The 16,298-nt window shown below is 39.7% G+C and overlaps 1 protein-coding gene across 4 annotated transcripts in view; it reads right to left on the bottom strand.

Moving 5' to 3' along the window:
* elf1 (E74-like ETS transcription factor 1) overlaps window positions 1–16,188 on the bottom strand; it is a 41,106-nt gene extending 24,918 nt beyond the window's left edge. Inside the window, exon 1 of one of the 4 annotated variants that reach the window (XM_082504536.1) lies at window positions 15,466–16,188. The gene's annotated coding sequence lies outside the window, so the exon portion shown is untranslated. Of the gene's footprint in view, window positions 1–1,706; window positions 2,011–15,465 lie in introns of those variants that run through there. The other 3 variants (XM_082504537.1, XM_082504535.1, XM_082504540.1) reach the window with 3 other exon arrangements.
* Between the last annotated feature and the right edge of the window lie 110 nt (window positions 16,189–16,298).

Below are 16,298 nucleotides of genomic sequence, written 5' to 3'. Positions count from 1 at the left end.
GGCATAAAACCTCACTAAACAGCAGCTTCACTATGAGTTCAGCCTCTGAGGCAAGAGGCCCTCATTTACAATCCAAATCAAGGTGGGCCATAGGTTATGATGAGAAAGTAAGGCAAGTTAGGTCAAATGCAAACTTCTACCGGCTCAACAACAGAGCCATTCACACACTGAATCATGTGTTGATGGTACAACACATAAAAAAAAAAAAAAGTCCTCTGTTTTTCAGGGCCAGCCCACCTGACCCTCACCCAATAATACTCAATATTCAGTCTAAAGTATAGAGATATTTATTTATTTGGTGTCTGTAAGATGACCTCTTCTACACTGCCTTTAATGGGCCTCAGCTGTTATGCAAAACATTACATCAACAAGATAATTTCTGAATGCCAAACCAATGAAATAATCACACGCTTGGATATTTTGTGTATAATTACATTTTTTAAAAGCCAGACTAAAAATTAGACAAATATGTTTTGTGCTTGTTTGGGGTTTCACTGAGATAACTGCACAGTTCTGTGCATCTTCAATGAAGCAACATTTAAAAGCAGATTCAGAAAAAAGTGCATGTGAAGTCAGAATGTTACTCAGACTCGGAGGCATGTTTATTCAAACATGTATTGCATGCACACTGTGGTGCACAAAGTGCAGAGTAGATTTCTGAGGAAACAGGAAGTGTGCTTTTATCTCTGCTGCTCTGTGCAACTTTTAGAAACAGATACTCAACAACTTTAAGCACAATAGCCTGGTTGACAGACTTTACACAAGGTTAACTTTTACATGCACAGAAAAGGAAGCAAGGCACTTCAGGGTCAGACTTTGCTGTGAGCTGAAATGTCAAACATCTGGGCATCTACATTACAAGATAAGCAGCATTCTGTTCTAGTGATCAGAAGATTTTGAAGAAGCTCTGCATGACTGACTCGATGTGGCTGTGGCTAAGAGCTCCAACAGCGAAACCACAGCCGTTCCTTTACTTTTTTTCTTCTCTACTCTAATTGTGAATGTAGCAACTCACAGTTTTTAATAATAGCATGACATTTGTGCAGCAATTATGGATCAAAATCATCACAGAGTGTAATTACTTTTTAGTAGACCATTACTACACAGTGAAAAATACATGTGGGCTTGGTCAGGGGACTTGCAAAATACTGTTCCCGCCCTTATTTCAAGACGCCATATAAGGCAACAATTCAGAAAAGAAATGCAACAAACACACATATAAGTTAAAGATCATCCTTATTATATCTACACATGGCAGGTTTTAAAGTTAAAAGTGATTACCTTATCTGACAAGTTTTCAGGCACTAAAAAGTTTCAACTAGGTTTGAGGAAAATGGTGAGATATGGGCAAGAAGGTGATTAGAATAAATACAAATGCAGGTTTGTTGTTTTTTGAAGTGACATTTGATTTATTAGTATGCCTCCAAAGATGCAATACAAGAGAAAACATGCTCCTAAATGTAAGATGAACTGGGATGACTTGTTAAAGCTCTCTATTGAAAACCTTAAAACATGTCAGCGCAACGATAACGAGAGCCATGCACAGCAGAGCAACCAACTACCTGACTGCTTGTCCGCTTACTCACATACGTCCTAAATATATATTATTTATGTTTGTTCATGTAAAATGTATACCTTTCCTTTAACACACTCAAAAAAAGCTTAAAACAGGTAACATGTGGAGAGGAGAAGTATCTGTCACTGACCTCAAAGACACAGGATTCGGGTGACAAGGTCCATAATAACAACCAACCAAGTGTTGATCTCAGCAACCAAGAGAAGAATCGGCAGCAAATGGTGAAATAATCCAAGACGTGTTCAAAGGAGGACAATGGTGCCTAAAGACGTGGACAGGCCCACACCTTTCTACAGTGACAAAACAAAGCTGGAGATGAGGGGGGGAAAGACAATGCAAAGGCTGCTGGTTGAAACAGAAAAAGGAGAAGTGTAGTGAAGCAACTTGTCCTCTCCCTATGAGTCACGCAGCACTGTCGCCATTGGTAGTGAAGCCCTGAGGCAGACTGCCTTCACCTGGCCAATCAGCGACGAGTATCGGCCCTAAATACAAATCCTTTCAGGTGAGTTCTCCTGGTGGCGGGGATTGGACGGAGCTGAAGGGGGGGGAGGGGAAACCAGAGAGGACCAACAGTAGGGCCACACCTTAAACACCATGAAAGACGATAGACGGGTTTCACCTGCAGAGGCGGTGGAGTACTGGATGTGTAAGTAAACAGTTGGACAGGTATGCACTTCGTTTAGACTTTGACCATGCAGTGTGGGCGATTAAAATCTGTGTGGCACCTTAGAAGTTAAATTCACCTGTCTTTGTGGCCCATTAAAACACTTGAAATGAATTGTAAGCCTATTAGGCATGCCACACAGTTAAGCAGCTGACATATGGAGTTGTTCTCCCTGCACTAAAATGCATCATAAAATAACTTCTAGCAGTGGGAGGTACAAAGAAATCAAAATGTAAAGTCGACTGCGTTTAGTATGAGCAAGTATGACAACATTTTTAGTGACACACATCTTGTTAAGTTCAGCAAATGAGAATAGATAGGAATCTTTATCAGAAATGACACTTTAGCAAACAGGAAGTGGTGGTCTGTGGTAAATGCTAAGCACTCTGTCTTCACACCCTGTGCACCAATTTGTACATGTATTCCACTGAAAACCTCCACGTAGTATTTTTAACAGAAGCAAACGTCAAATGTTAGTCACTGGATAAAATTAGTTTTCAATTTGGATTATTGTGAAAGAACTTAACATGATCTATCATAGGACTTAGTATTCAAAAAATTGGCCCATTAAATCTACTGCAGCCAAGTCTGTTTGTCATGAACCTCCAAATCGCCCTCTCGATCTCCACTGAGTGCCCTCATCTTCGCATTAATTCTTCCTGGCCTCCGTTCGGCACAATACAGCTCAGAGTAAAAGCAACTGTTTGCTTGGGAGCGAATTGATAGCCTTGTTGTGAGGGAAAGTTATACCAAGCAAGCTCCATTTATCACTCGCCTTTGGAAATACTGTCCACAACCTCGAAGCCTTAGAGGAAGCTGTTCACTTCTTGTGATATAAACTCTTAAGGCTAATGGACTGCAGCACTGCCCAAATCCAGGACAACCATGTAAACATAGAAAAAGAGGCAGATGTATGCAGACAGGCAAACTTTCAGACATGACAATAGCTCTACAAAACACCAACAAAAGCAGAAACAGTGCGTGAGGCCTAAAGGAGAGCTACGTGCATTTTGATCTTCCTCTAAATGTTAAACAACAAGCTATAATTCTAGATATTATAATTTGGAAACTGACTAAGCTTTTCAACTAAGTTTTTATTTTTACCTAAATTTTCCAAAGAACAAATTCAGCATAGAAAGCTGATAAGTAGTAAATTCAAAAAAACTCCAAACGGAGAAAATGGTTAGATAACGAACCACACATTCCAGCCTTCAGTTAATACTTGGGAGAACATTTATTCCCTCAACCTCTTGCCAGTATAGTCAGAGCCAGACAGACCATTGCCCATGGAGGAATTATAAGAGCAATGCTCAAGGAACTGGACTTATCTGTCCTGGGCAGCAGGCATATATAACTTGAAACTGGTGTCTGAACATTTTAAAAAGGTTCCCAGCAAGAAATGTATTTGTATAGCGCTTTACTAGTCCATAAGGACCCCAAAGTGCTTTACACACCCAGCCATCCACCCATTCACGCACACATTCACACACTGGTGATGGCAAGAATTGACTAGTTTATCAAATCAATTTATCATGTATGATGGATCAAAGGGCATTAGAAAAAGAAATCCACTAAAATGTACTGAATATACAATGAATAGCACAGATAACAAAAACATTCAAACGATAAATGATTGCATCACTTTAAAGTTTAGCGTTTGCTTCTGAAATGTAGAACTTGGATGATTAACATATTTCCAACAGAACGTTATCTGACTGGTTTCGAAACTGGCTAATGGTTTAAGTCACTTTCTGAACATGCGGCAAAATGTTCTTTTCAATATAAAACGACTATAAAGGAAATCTTTTGATATGAAGTCATTATTACTTGGTTACCTGAAGTAAAATACCAAATAATTAATACTGAAAATTACTGAAAATTTCTAATCAAGTTGAAGTGGAAACAGATTTTTATATAGCGTTTCCAAACGTTATTACAGACTGTAATCTTGCTGCAAAGGAGCCCTGTCCACACATGAAGTGCCTACCAGTGAAGTGGCAACCAGGCTCTATGGAAAGTTGATGATAATCAGCAACTTGAATCAATAAGGGGCAATGTGAAGTAGGTGGTTACCAACTTTTTCTTTTCTTTCCAACTGAGAGTAATAAATACTGTAGAGGCTTATCTCAACAAAGAATGTCTGCTAGCAAACAGCCATCAGCAAACTACCAGCAAAACAATCAGCAACACTTTAGAAATCAGAGAGAAAAATTAGGCATGTTGACCCAGAATAACTTATTTTTAAGCAACACTTTTGGAGCTAACAGCATGGTGGTTCGTTCAGTGGTTAGTGCTGTTGCTTCAAAGCAAGAGGGTTGTTGCATTAAAACACTGCTTCTGTGTTCTCCTGCATGTGCTCTTTATTCTCCCACAATTAACCCTTTAACCCCTAAACCATGAAATATTTGCCATAAAATTAAATTTTTTTGAAAATCGAGAGTTTATTGAACCACCTGACAAATTAGTTTAAAAAATGAATTCAATTTTTATTTCCATATATGACTTTTAATTTGTAACGTATTTGTAACATGTGGCTTTTTGTAACTGCTTAAAATTGTATTGTGCAATTTATTTATGTTTTTACGAGGGGAAAGAAATCACACTGAAGTCTCACATAAAAACTGTATGTATCAAATAGGATATACTGGGCGTTAAGGGTTTAAATTCTAACTCCTTCTAGCATAATGCTGCCCGTCTTAACTGACAGCATGCTTGTAAAAGACATGTTTAATCTCAAGGATGTCACCTTGTTACTGGGTGAACACAGAGAGACAGACATCAAACACATTCAGCCTATAGAGTATCACCAATTAATCTAAGGGGTAGGTCTTTGGACTGTGATAAGGAGCCAGAGTATCCAGCGGAAACCCCTGAATGCAGAGAAAGAACATGCAAACTCTACAAATAGAGACCCTTATTGACCAAATACTTTAATCCAATAACCTTTTAATCTGCACATCCTTTAAATCCGTCAAGTATTAAAAAAATATATACATTTTAGTCATAAATTTCCAACCAAAATTAAAATGTTCAGTTCATGATGATACACAACAATACAAAGCATCAATCTTTACATCTGAGCATCTGAAACCAGCAAAAATTGTTCATCTTAAAAAGATTCCTATGATGCTTCACGTCTCAAACTAGTTGATGATTCATGCTCAGAAAATCGACTAAACACCACAGAACTAGAGTCATCTTTATGTGGAAAACATCTGGGTAGCTGTGAGGTGACATTTTTAGCCACTGCATCACCGCACTGCTCCGTGTTGTACTGTGCTTTAACAAAAGAAACAGACAGCAAAGGCAGACAAAAAAATTAATATTTTTGTCAGATTCTGCAGCTATTGCATTTTCTTTATGCAGTAAACCTTTTGCATCCTGTGGCAGACAGACTGCATAATGCAAGTAAGGTTAATATGGAACAAAATCTAGAAGGATGTGCTATTATTGCTGTATTGCTAATATATAATCAACTTCTAAGTGCAATAGATGTCATATACTCACTTTACATCTTTAATGTATGGCAAAACAGACACTAGATTACTGACTGGGCTGTGGACTGGATTGGCTATCTATCTATCTCTTAAAGTGTTTGGAGGAACATATTTGTGGCCTTAAATCTAGACTAAACTGAGAAGGATGGTGTGTGAATAATTTGCTACAGTGTTTACAGGATTTTCCTTGAGTACAGGAAGGAGAGAAAAAAAAAGGTCTCACTTATTCTCTCCAAAGAATTTGCCAAGCTTCCAATTATCTTTTGTAATACTGAATGCAAACTCACCCAAATTTGCACAACAAATCACATCCACACTCTGGGGAAAAGCAATAACAGCGAAGATGTTTAAATTGCTGTTGCTTGAAGACGTGTCAGTGGAATGAAATTAAATTCAACCCACAGTGTCAAAACACAAAAAGCCTGTCTCACACACAGCTCTGTGTTCTTGCTTTATTCCTACAATGGTTGTGTATTAACTAGAGCAGAGGGGGGAAAAGAATGCCTTGATGTGTGATCAGTGCAGAGCCACGTGACCATGCACACTATCTGGAAGGACACACCTTTCCTTTTGCAGCCCAAGAATAAAAAAAGGGTCAGTGATTACTGTCGTGTGCTCATTCTACTTAACAGAGGCCAACCACAATAGAAGCAGGCCTCAAAGCCCACATTTTCTGCGGTATGTCCCCATTAAAGGCAGAGCACAACACCAAAGTCTGTCACTGAATTGCTTTCAACCCCGAAGGAGAAAACTAGATGACTAATTGCATGATATTAATCTTATAGCTGGTCTAAACTCCAAAGCTAGCGTCACCGTTAGCTGCTTGAATCGAACTGTGACACAATCCTCAACATACTTAAAATGTAGCCCTGAAATAGGTCTAATTCTCGCATTTCTCACCTTTTTTCACACTTGCGAAAACACTTTATGCTCTGCAAATTTGCACCGCACAAACTTTCACCACAAATTGCTACAAGAAAATTCTGATCACTCAGCCGAGAGTCAAGATGGAGAACTGTGGGCCCTGACAAACATTTTGAAACGATCCTTGACAATGTGAGATACAGGAGCATTTGGAGGGCATGCAGAAATATTTGTGTAGCTTGGAGGCAGGTCTAACACTGGCGGCTCCTCTAACACCGAATCTGAGGCAGTCAGATGGTAGCTAACAGAACAGATGAGCACCCTGCAGGAAATGCAGAATGAGGTAAGCAAGAGGGCAGAAAGGCATTTTAATTAACTCCCACTGAGATGTTCAGTGAATTACTGGACAAGATAATACTTGAAAACATTTCTCAGGTGTGGATTATTGTCAAAGATTGAAGGCAGCCAGGGTGATATGCAAATACTGCAGTAATTTTGGATTTATAGCACACCACCTGGTTGAGGTCAGACTTTGTTGTTGCAGCAATCTAACCGGTTCAGTAAGCTGACGGCTCACAGCGCTATGAAAACGTTCTCGTTCTCGGACAGTGACCGACCTGAGCTGAGCCGGCATCTATGATGACTCACTATGCTGATGAAGCATGACTGCATAAAGACTTAACAAAGAGCTGTGCATATACAGCTATAAAGACAATGCAATGTGGAACTTCTCAGCCCATCATATGTGAATGATTCATCAGAAACTGTAAGCAGAGAATGATGGAAGATTGCAGGTCTCTATCGGAGAGTGTTCAATGTGGTACTCAGTTCACCCAACTACACTCACGCTAATGTGTAACATGAACCATATGCAGCTGAAAATGACTTGTGAAAGAGATACTGTGTAGCCTTCTGGGCCTGTCTTCTAAATGATAAATTCAAACACTTCTCTCTCCCTCTCGTGCCTGCTTTCGCACTGCGAATGGGCATAAGCCAGCCACATGAAACTCTGCGAATGTGGAAAAATGTGTTAAATAAAAAGCTAGTGTAACCCACATTTTGCTGACTATCATGGGAAATGTAATTATCATTTATTCAGAATTTTAAAAAGGGCTTTAAACAAAAAGATCTTTAAGAAGAGATATACTTTTGTTTTTTCTGAAAATATACTTCAGGCAATTAAACTATGTCACTGAAATGTAAGATCTCATCTTAGGCTTTCTTCTGACCTAATTCTCAGTGGTTGAATTTTACATCAGGATTGTTATTGGTTATTTATTGGCAGTGGGGGGAACAAACTACCTGTAAAATATTGGGAAGTTTTTGCTGATATTTTGGATTTCCACAGCTCTGGAAACAACCAGCCTCCTGGGAGTTGGCGCAGAATGAACAGAGACCGTGCTTAAGAAGATTAAACCTCATTTTGTTAAAGTTGAGTGTCGTAAACATTGCTCATGTTGTTGCATATAAAAGTTTAAAAACCGACATATCATCTAGCAGTACATTAGCTCTAACTTAGATTCTTTCTAGTGCCAACCAGGATCATCTCCTCTGGTTGTGAAAAGACTAATTGAAGATTATGTGAACATCTATGGGAAAACAACCTTGCTGCTCACTTCATCTGTCACCTCAGTAAATGCTTTGCTGCTAAGTTTATGACCTCAGTTACTAATTTCAAGGTTTTCTGAGTACAACATGTTGTTTGGTTTGTAAATCGTGTCCCCAGTTACAGTCAAACAGACAACAAAAGAGTGTATGCTTTAAAGTGATCATTCCTTGTCATTCACAAGTTGCTTCTGTAGGAATAAACATTGTGAGATCCACCCCTTTCCCCATCACCTGACTTCACTAACCAGTGGCAGACGTCACAGTGGCTACGTCCATCTTTAATATACAGTCTGTTATCCAGCCACGGTGTCATTAGCATCTTGCCACAGCATGAATCAGGCCAGGCTGCATGTGACGCCACCTCTTATCAAAATGGAAACATTAGATCACAGTGGGAACTGTGGAATGTATTGCGCAAGACATCAATCAGGCTGTTAGCGTTACACAATAGCTGTTGTACGGGGATAACTGGATGACATCATATGTGTATGGACAGGTGCAAACTGAAGCCTCAGAGTCTATTTTTTTCACATTTTTGGTACATTTTCGCATCTATTGGGCTCAGTTAGGCTAACCAGGAGGAGTGCATACAGTAACAGACTTGAAATGTCCATAAGACACTAACTACAGCTGTAAACTGAAGCAAAAAGCTTGTTTCCTGCTAACTTTAGCATACAGGGAGTGTTGTAAAATTGCTTCACATGCTCCCACAGCCCCAACGTATAAGAGATAGGCTGAGTTATCAACAGTTTTAGATTTATCTTCTGGGTATGCTAGCAAACAAGGCAGGGGTGGTATAAATATTTTACTTTATTGTACAATATAATGTACGTTTTTATAAACAGGGAGTGGATGGAGTAGTAGCATTAGGTTCACTGCTGCTCAAGCCACACACACAGACTGCAGCTTATTAAAAATTAAATACAGAGATCACTCACATCACACCTCGGTTACATGGGCTATTTCAGCTTCATGCAGTTAGATATTTGCAGAAAGGATTTATAACCACATAGGCTGATTCTCACACAAGCAAGTTATGATGAAAAACAATACGGTTTTGAGAAGTCCACCTGTGTCACACCAGCTAATTCAAAGTTAAGCACATGTTCGCCCCGATATAGGCAAATACAAAGTAGTTTTTAACCCCAGAGCCCTAGCTCATCATCTGAAGCTTATTAATAAAATACTATGAGAGCTTTAGAACATATTGCACCACCACTCAGGGCCTTGATTATAATGCCAATAGGCTGCATGCAGTTAAATAATTCAGCAAGGCTGAGAACTGCCACTGTCAATCTGAAATTAACCCAGAAGAACAAAACCAAACCCCAAATGCACGGATGGCGAAGACAGACAATTGCGTTTCAGTGGATGTAATGAACCGTCAGAGAACCCTGTAAGTTCTGTCAGCTGTGCCTCTCCTTGTGTATGTTACATTTAATGAAAGTTGAATGAGGGGAGATCATTTGGCCTCTCTGAGCAGAGCTAAATCCAAACCGCACTGGCTAAGCTGACTCATGAAAAGCGTCTGTGAAGCACTTGCTACTACAGTACCTCGTTAGCTCTAAGAGACATGAAAAATGATAGGATGAAATAGCATTATATGCCAAAGTTGCAGACAAAGCCAGTTTCTATTTTTGTGAGGAACTACTTCGTGTGGTCAAAGCTAGAACATTACAAACTAAGCCACTCCTTAATGTAATTACACATACATCAGTGATACAACATGCTACACTGTGGGTCTACAAGGACCTCAGTTGGCACCATAAAAAATATAAGTAATATGGTTAACTAATCTCATGAAGTCAACATGCTGCCAGAGCCAACAACCTACAGCAGTTTTCCCCGCAGACAAAGTCATACACTGAGACTGGATTGTGTGCTCTGGCCAAATATTAAATTATGTTATTTTCTTAGCATCTGAAGGGTTTTAGTTTTCCCAGCTGCATATAAATTCATTATATTCTCTTGATTTTTTTACTTAAAAGGAACAGTATTGAAATATACTTATTTAATTTCCTGCTAGGGTTCAGATTAGAGGATCAATTTTGCTACCCGATCAATATAAAGTTAGTGCAAATAGGCTTTTAGTTTGGACTAGAAATGAACAGAGGAAGTAGTTTTGTCTTATGGCACCAAACCCCATAGTGCCTTTAAAAGGCAATAATCATTAACACCAATACACAAATATATGTGATTTTTCAATGTATGCTTTTTAATAACAAACAAATTAATCATATAAGTTTTATGATGCACCCAGATTCAAAGCTTTCCTCAGAGTAAAGCCAATAAACCCAAATAACTCTCCCCTCCCATAATTTCAGCTAGTCTGTATAAATGCTTTACAGGCCTCGTTTTTAAAAGACACGTAGCCAATGATAACAAACAACCTTTATGGGGGCACATTTAGCCCAGTTCATTAGAGTTGTTACTGTGTTATTATTAGCATAGACTTAACCTCCCCTTTAGATAGAAAATAAAAATAAAGCTAATTTGGAGATTTATTGCCAACTTGCGGTAGAAATATTTTGACCTGGCACTTGCTAGTACTCTGTTTAGAGTTCGATCACCTTTTGCCTTCAGAGCTGCCTTAATTCTTCATGGCATATATCCAACAAGGTGCTGGAAACATTTCTCAGAGTTTGTTCCACGTTGACATGATAGCATCACACAGTTACTGTAATCCAGGATGTGAATCTCTTGTATCATAAGGTGCTCTATTAGATTGTGATCTGGTGACTGTAGAGGCCATTTGAGCACACTGAATTCATTGTCATGTTCAAGAAACTAGTTTGGGATAATCTGAGCTTTGTGCCACAGTGTGCTATCCTTTAGTCGCATAAGAAAATGGGTACACTGTAGTCATAGAGGGACGGACACGTTCACCAACAATATTCAGGCAGGCTTTAACTGATCTTCAATTTTCACTAAGTAGCCCAGAGTGTGCCAAGAAAATATTCTCCATACAATTTGACCAGTACCCCCAAGGCAGGATGCATTCATGTTGTTTACACCAAATTGCAACCCTACCATCTCAATGTTACATCAGAAATTGAGATTGATCAGTCCAGACAACACTTTTCCAATCTTCTATTTTCCAATTTGGGCTTGCTTTTTGCAAATACATGGTTATAACAAGACGTTTTCTGAGTTACTGTTGCCTTCCTATCAGTCCAATTGACCGTTCTCCCCTGACCTCTGACAAGAACAAAGCATTGTCACCTAGAGAACTTCTAGACCATCCTATCCCATCTAACACTAACAACCATGCCACATTCAAAGTCACTAAATCACTTTTCTTCCCCATTCTGATGCTCGGTTTCAACTTCAGCTGCAGATCATCTTGCCCATGTCTACATTAGGGCTGCCACAAACGATTATTTTGATAGTCGACTAGTAACCAATTATTTTTGCGATTAGTTGACTAATCTGATCATCATCCATTGGAGTAAAACGTACAGCTTATTGCACCAGCAGCATCTGCTCTTATATAACTATCATTAGCTTACAGCTTTAAGTGTTTCAGGTCTGTGCTAACTAAAAATAAAGACAAGATGATAGTTTATTAAATTTTAATGAAACTTGCAGATTGTCTCGGTGAAGTTTAATAAACTCCTTGCTATCTAAAATATAACAGGACACCGGAGTAAATTCTCGAGCATCTCACACTTCTGATAATCAGCTGTCTGCTTGAAGTTTATTCAGCTGTGTAAAAACTATAACTTTAATCTCAGCCAAACCGATTTACTCAGGAACAAATAAAATACTAAAAAAAGCCAAACAATAAAATTTTAAGTTATCTAAGTGACTCATATATCATGTTTAACCTGAGTAGCGAAAGACGGCGGTGGGTTTGAAAACGATTTGCCGGGAGTCCGGTGTTCTCACGGCTCTAGTGAGCCTAGCCCCGGCTAAGCTAGTGGGTAACAGACGTCTCCGAAAACGTCGGAGCGCTTTTGAAAGTATGTGGCGTCTTGATAAACTGAGCAGATATTTGAGGTTTACACAGCTACATTCTCGCCTGAAAATATGTTAAACGTTTATTTTATGACCCAGAAAGAATAATAAGAGTAATATTAAAACTAACTAGCTGCCGCCATTGTTGGAAACTGAGCTGGGCTGCGCTATGAATTCTGGGACACAGCTTCTTCTTCTTCGGGGTTTAACGGCAGCTGGCATCCTTGTACATGCAGTGCTGCCATCTTCTGTTTCAGTCCGTTATTACACTCTTAAATCCTGCTACTTATTCCTGCGTCTTTTATGATCTTACAAAGCTTCAAACGACACGTCGACTATTAAATCAGTCGTCGACGATTTTGATAGTCGACGTAATCGTGACTATTCGACTAATCGTGGCAGCCCTAGTCTACATGCCTAAATGCATGTAAATACAAACCTGAGTTTCTGCCATGTGACTGGCTGATTGGATATTTTGTGTTAACAAACAGTTAAACGGATGCACATCATGAAGTAACAAGTGAGTCTATCTATCTCTTTAGCTATGTGGTTACATTCACCTGTCTGCTACTGATGTTGACCACATGTGCACAGTATTGTTTTGGCTGAAACACAAAGGATTTGTTAGTGCCCCAATGTGCATTTTCATAATTAACAAATAAGCTAAGCATAGGTATAGGTTTTACAATGATGCTTCATGATTCAAGGAAGGAAACTTGCCTCACAGTAAAGAATGGCAGAATTCACAAAACTAACCCATCCTAACTTCCAAGTATCACAGCTAGATACTTGTATTACACAATCTAGTTGTCCTCCTTTACATGCTAAATATAGTTCTAGTCATTATCAGTGCTTTACGTCATAAAAAAAATATGCAGATCCATGAAGAAACCAAGGTCTAATGACTAGACCGAGTCACATGCTTGTGAGGCAAGCAGCATAAGAGCAGAACGAGGTTACAGGTGGAATTTCCCCTGTCTCTCCTTTCTCTCTGACGTCATGTCCAATGGCAGTGGTTCATTGCTGCTCCTGCTGCCTAGCAATCAAACGTGTCTGACAAGGTGATACTCAGGTGTCAACGGCTTGGGCTGGTTCAACAGTAGCATACAATTAAGGAACTTTGCAATCAGCAGTTCCCCTGCAAGCCTTTAACAGAAAACAGACAGACGTGGGTATTTTTCTACATGTGGAAAAAAGGGGGAAGTTCAACAGTTTTGTTTCTCTTTTCACAAGTCAGTTCCTGCATTTATGCAAGTCATTTGAGGTTTCAGCCTTCCCATATGATTGTTTGTTTAGCATATGAACATTGCCATCTTGTGGTTATTTCTAAGGCATTAATTTACACCTACAAGCAAGGATCATTGAGCAGATTTGGTGGCCATGTGAAATTGTGAGTCATTACGCAGTTATTGAGGTTGAAATTGCATGTGTGGGCACTAAAGCACCAGATAACAGAACTTCATATTAGCTCTTGATACTCAAACATCTCTGAGATTTGCAAGAAGTTTGACTTGTTTTCAAAGATTACCACATACACCAACTTGCAACCAAAAAAAGCTACTATATTCCCTTTCTGCAGCAAGGCTGCTCTGAAAGCTTATTATGAAACTGGAGTGCTGCTTTCTAAATGGGATAAGAGCTCAGTTCTTCTTTTTGTGTAGTTAAATCAATATCCAGAAGCCCATTAAGCCAGGCGGGTACATCTTGGGCAAGGAGACATATCTGATGTCTGAGGAGCCCTTCAACACTTAAAGAAACACAAGGACTCTCCATTGTTGTCCTCGGTCATCTTCAGACTCCTCAGCTGCTCAGGCTGCTGATGGTGACATCACTGTCACAAGATAAGAAGGCTAACAGGAACTGCTTTAGCCTAAACCACACAGTACTCTATCCACAGAGTGCTCAAGTCCACACAGATGAAGCCTATGCAACATTAAAGCAATGAAAAGCAGAGAGGAAAGGGGCAAAGTGTGGGCAGCAGCGTAGCAAGATGTTCCTAAAACAAGGAGCACATGTTTGAAACAAACAAGACTCCACACTGGAGTATATTTGGAAAGTCTTGTTCTGGATAATTGCTTTCAGTGGATTGACGTTTCCAATTATCCACAAGCCTCTCTGCCAGTGTTCCCACCATGGGAAGTCTAAAGGGGAGAGGGGTGGGTGAAGGACTGGTGGGTCCAGCTGTTCCCGTCTCTAGTGGGGCCGTCAGACTAAAAGCTCTTAAATCCCCCCACCTCTTCCCTCTGCGTCACGGCCTCCTGCTCCGAAGGGCCGGCCAATCAGACGGTGTTTGTCGTTCCCATGATACAAGCATCTCAGAGCAAAAATGTAAACATCTGGCAAACATTTAGACTCACTACAGAATAGGGCTGATCAACACTTCTGTCAAGCATGCCGGATCTATATTTGTGTAAATCAGTAAACATTCATTGATCCTGCAGAGACAGAGAGACCCCTGTGAGGAAACCTCAGGGTGTTTCAGTACAACATACTTTCTCATAGCATATATTTGTATTTTATTCAAGAACATTTCAGGAAATTATGAAAATTGTACATAATTACGTAGCTGAAGTTGAAAATACACATTTAAACAGCTCTGATCTAATGTAACAGAAAGGCCAAAAAAAGACAACCAGCTCACCATGACTGCAGACATGAAAAATGACATTCATGCTTAGAAAATTATTCAAATGAGCAGTCATTTCATCTGTAATCTCACTTAATTGCAGTCAGAGATAGAAGATATGCCAATTTGAATATTGCTCTAACTGGCTAGTCATGCACAGACTCTCAATTTCCACACTTTCTAGGCCTATAGTTAGTGCAGCTGACCTGGGGTCAAGGCTATATTTTTCATAATGGAGGACAAAATGAAAGCTCTCATCTAGTAAAACAAAAGTGGAGACAGAAAAAGTGCCCTGGTACTCTTCTGTTATAGCTGATCTGAACTATTTTTCACACACTCATACAGACACACACCATCACACCATGTAGTCACATGCCAGCTGACTGACACAAAGGGGAGTCACAGAAATCTATGGAGTAGTAAAGCAAGGCAGAGCAAAGCCCTGCAGGTCGTGTGGCAGCTTCTAGTACATCATATCGGTTCAGTCGTGTTTCTTTAGAGTGCATTTAGTATATAAATGCTTACATGTGGTGACAAAACACATTATTTCCTGTATCCATAAAAAGAAAAATGTACATTAAGGCGATCTCAACGTTAGCACCCACGCTGTTAGTCACAAAAAAAAACAAGCAATTACTGTAAAACATGCCTTTTAAATCCCAGATGTACTTACCCCAGCAGAAGTTATCAGTACATTATATTCCCCGGCTTTGTATAGCCAGTAAGAAGCTGTTCTCTTATTTTTTAAGAAGCGGCGACGTTAGAAAAACATCCCTGGAGCGAGTTGGAGACTTTACGGTGCTACAGCTACATCATCACACAGTCACCGGTCAGCTTACCCTCCCGCTGCTTTCGTGTGCTTGCTGACACAAGGTCGAGGTTTTCTCCGGCGGGGGCTGATGCGTGGGGAATTCCTATCAGTCACATTTTCCTGGGAAATAGCTGGCCCGGCACCAAAGTTTTCCCAAAGCGTGGTAGTAGTACGCGAGTCCGAAGCAGACGGAAGCGGTTTAAGAGCTAAAAGGCGTTTTTAAAAAAGTTTCTTAGTTTAAAAAAACGGCAAAAAATGGTTCATAATTTTTATACACGTCATGAAAAATTGTCATTTGCGTGTGTCATGCGCAGCAAAGTTGGATTTTTTCAAGTTATTTACACGTTAAAAGTGAATTAATTTTACTTATACCGTTACGAAGTCGCAGGTGCGATTTTTACAGACAACCCACAGCTTCAGACACAATGTACTTAAAAATTAAGTTGAGAAAAGAGAAAATGACGGTGTTACACGCGAAACTTGGGGTTTAGTTTGAGCAGATTTTGTTCCCCTGTACTCTGTTAATATTACGACAGGCGTCATGGAGATATAAAGTGGGAACAGGCATCTTCCGGGAAAGTCCAAGCCCTTGTGAGATGAGAGCAACTGACGAAAACTCCCTGACGGGCGGGGTCGATTCCCTGGAAATATTGACCGCATGCTGTGCCAGACGTATCAAATAAGGAAAAAAATTA

The sequence above is a fragment of the Aulonocara stuartgranti genome (genome assembly GCF_965226115.1).
Source record: "Aulonocara stuartgranti genome assembly, chromosome: 2".
NCBI lineage: Eukaryota > Metazoa > Chordata > Actinopteri > Cichliformes > Cichlidae > Aulonocara > Aulonocara stuartgranti.
The sequence above is the reverse complement of the archived record's forward strand: the minus strand, read 5'-3'. Positions and strand labels throughout refer to the sequence as shown.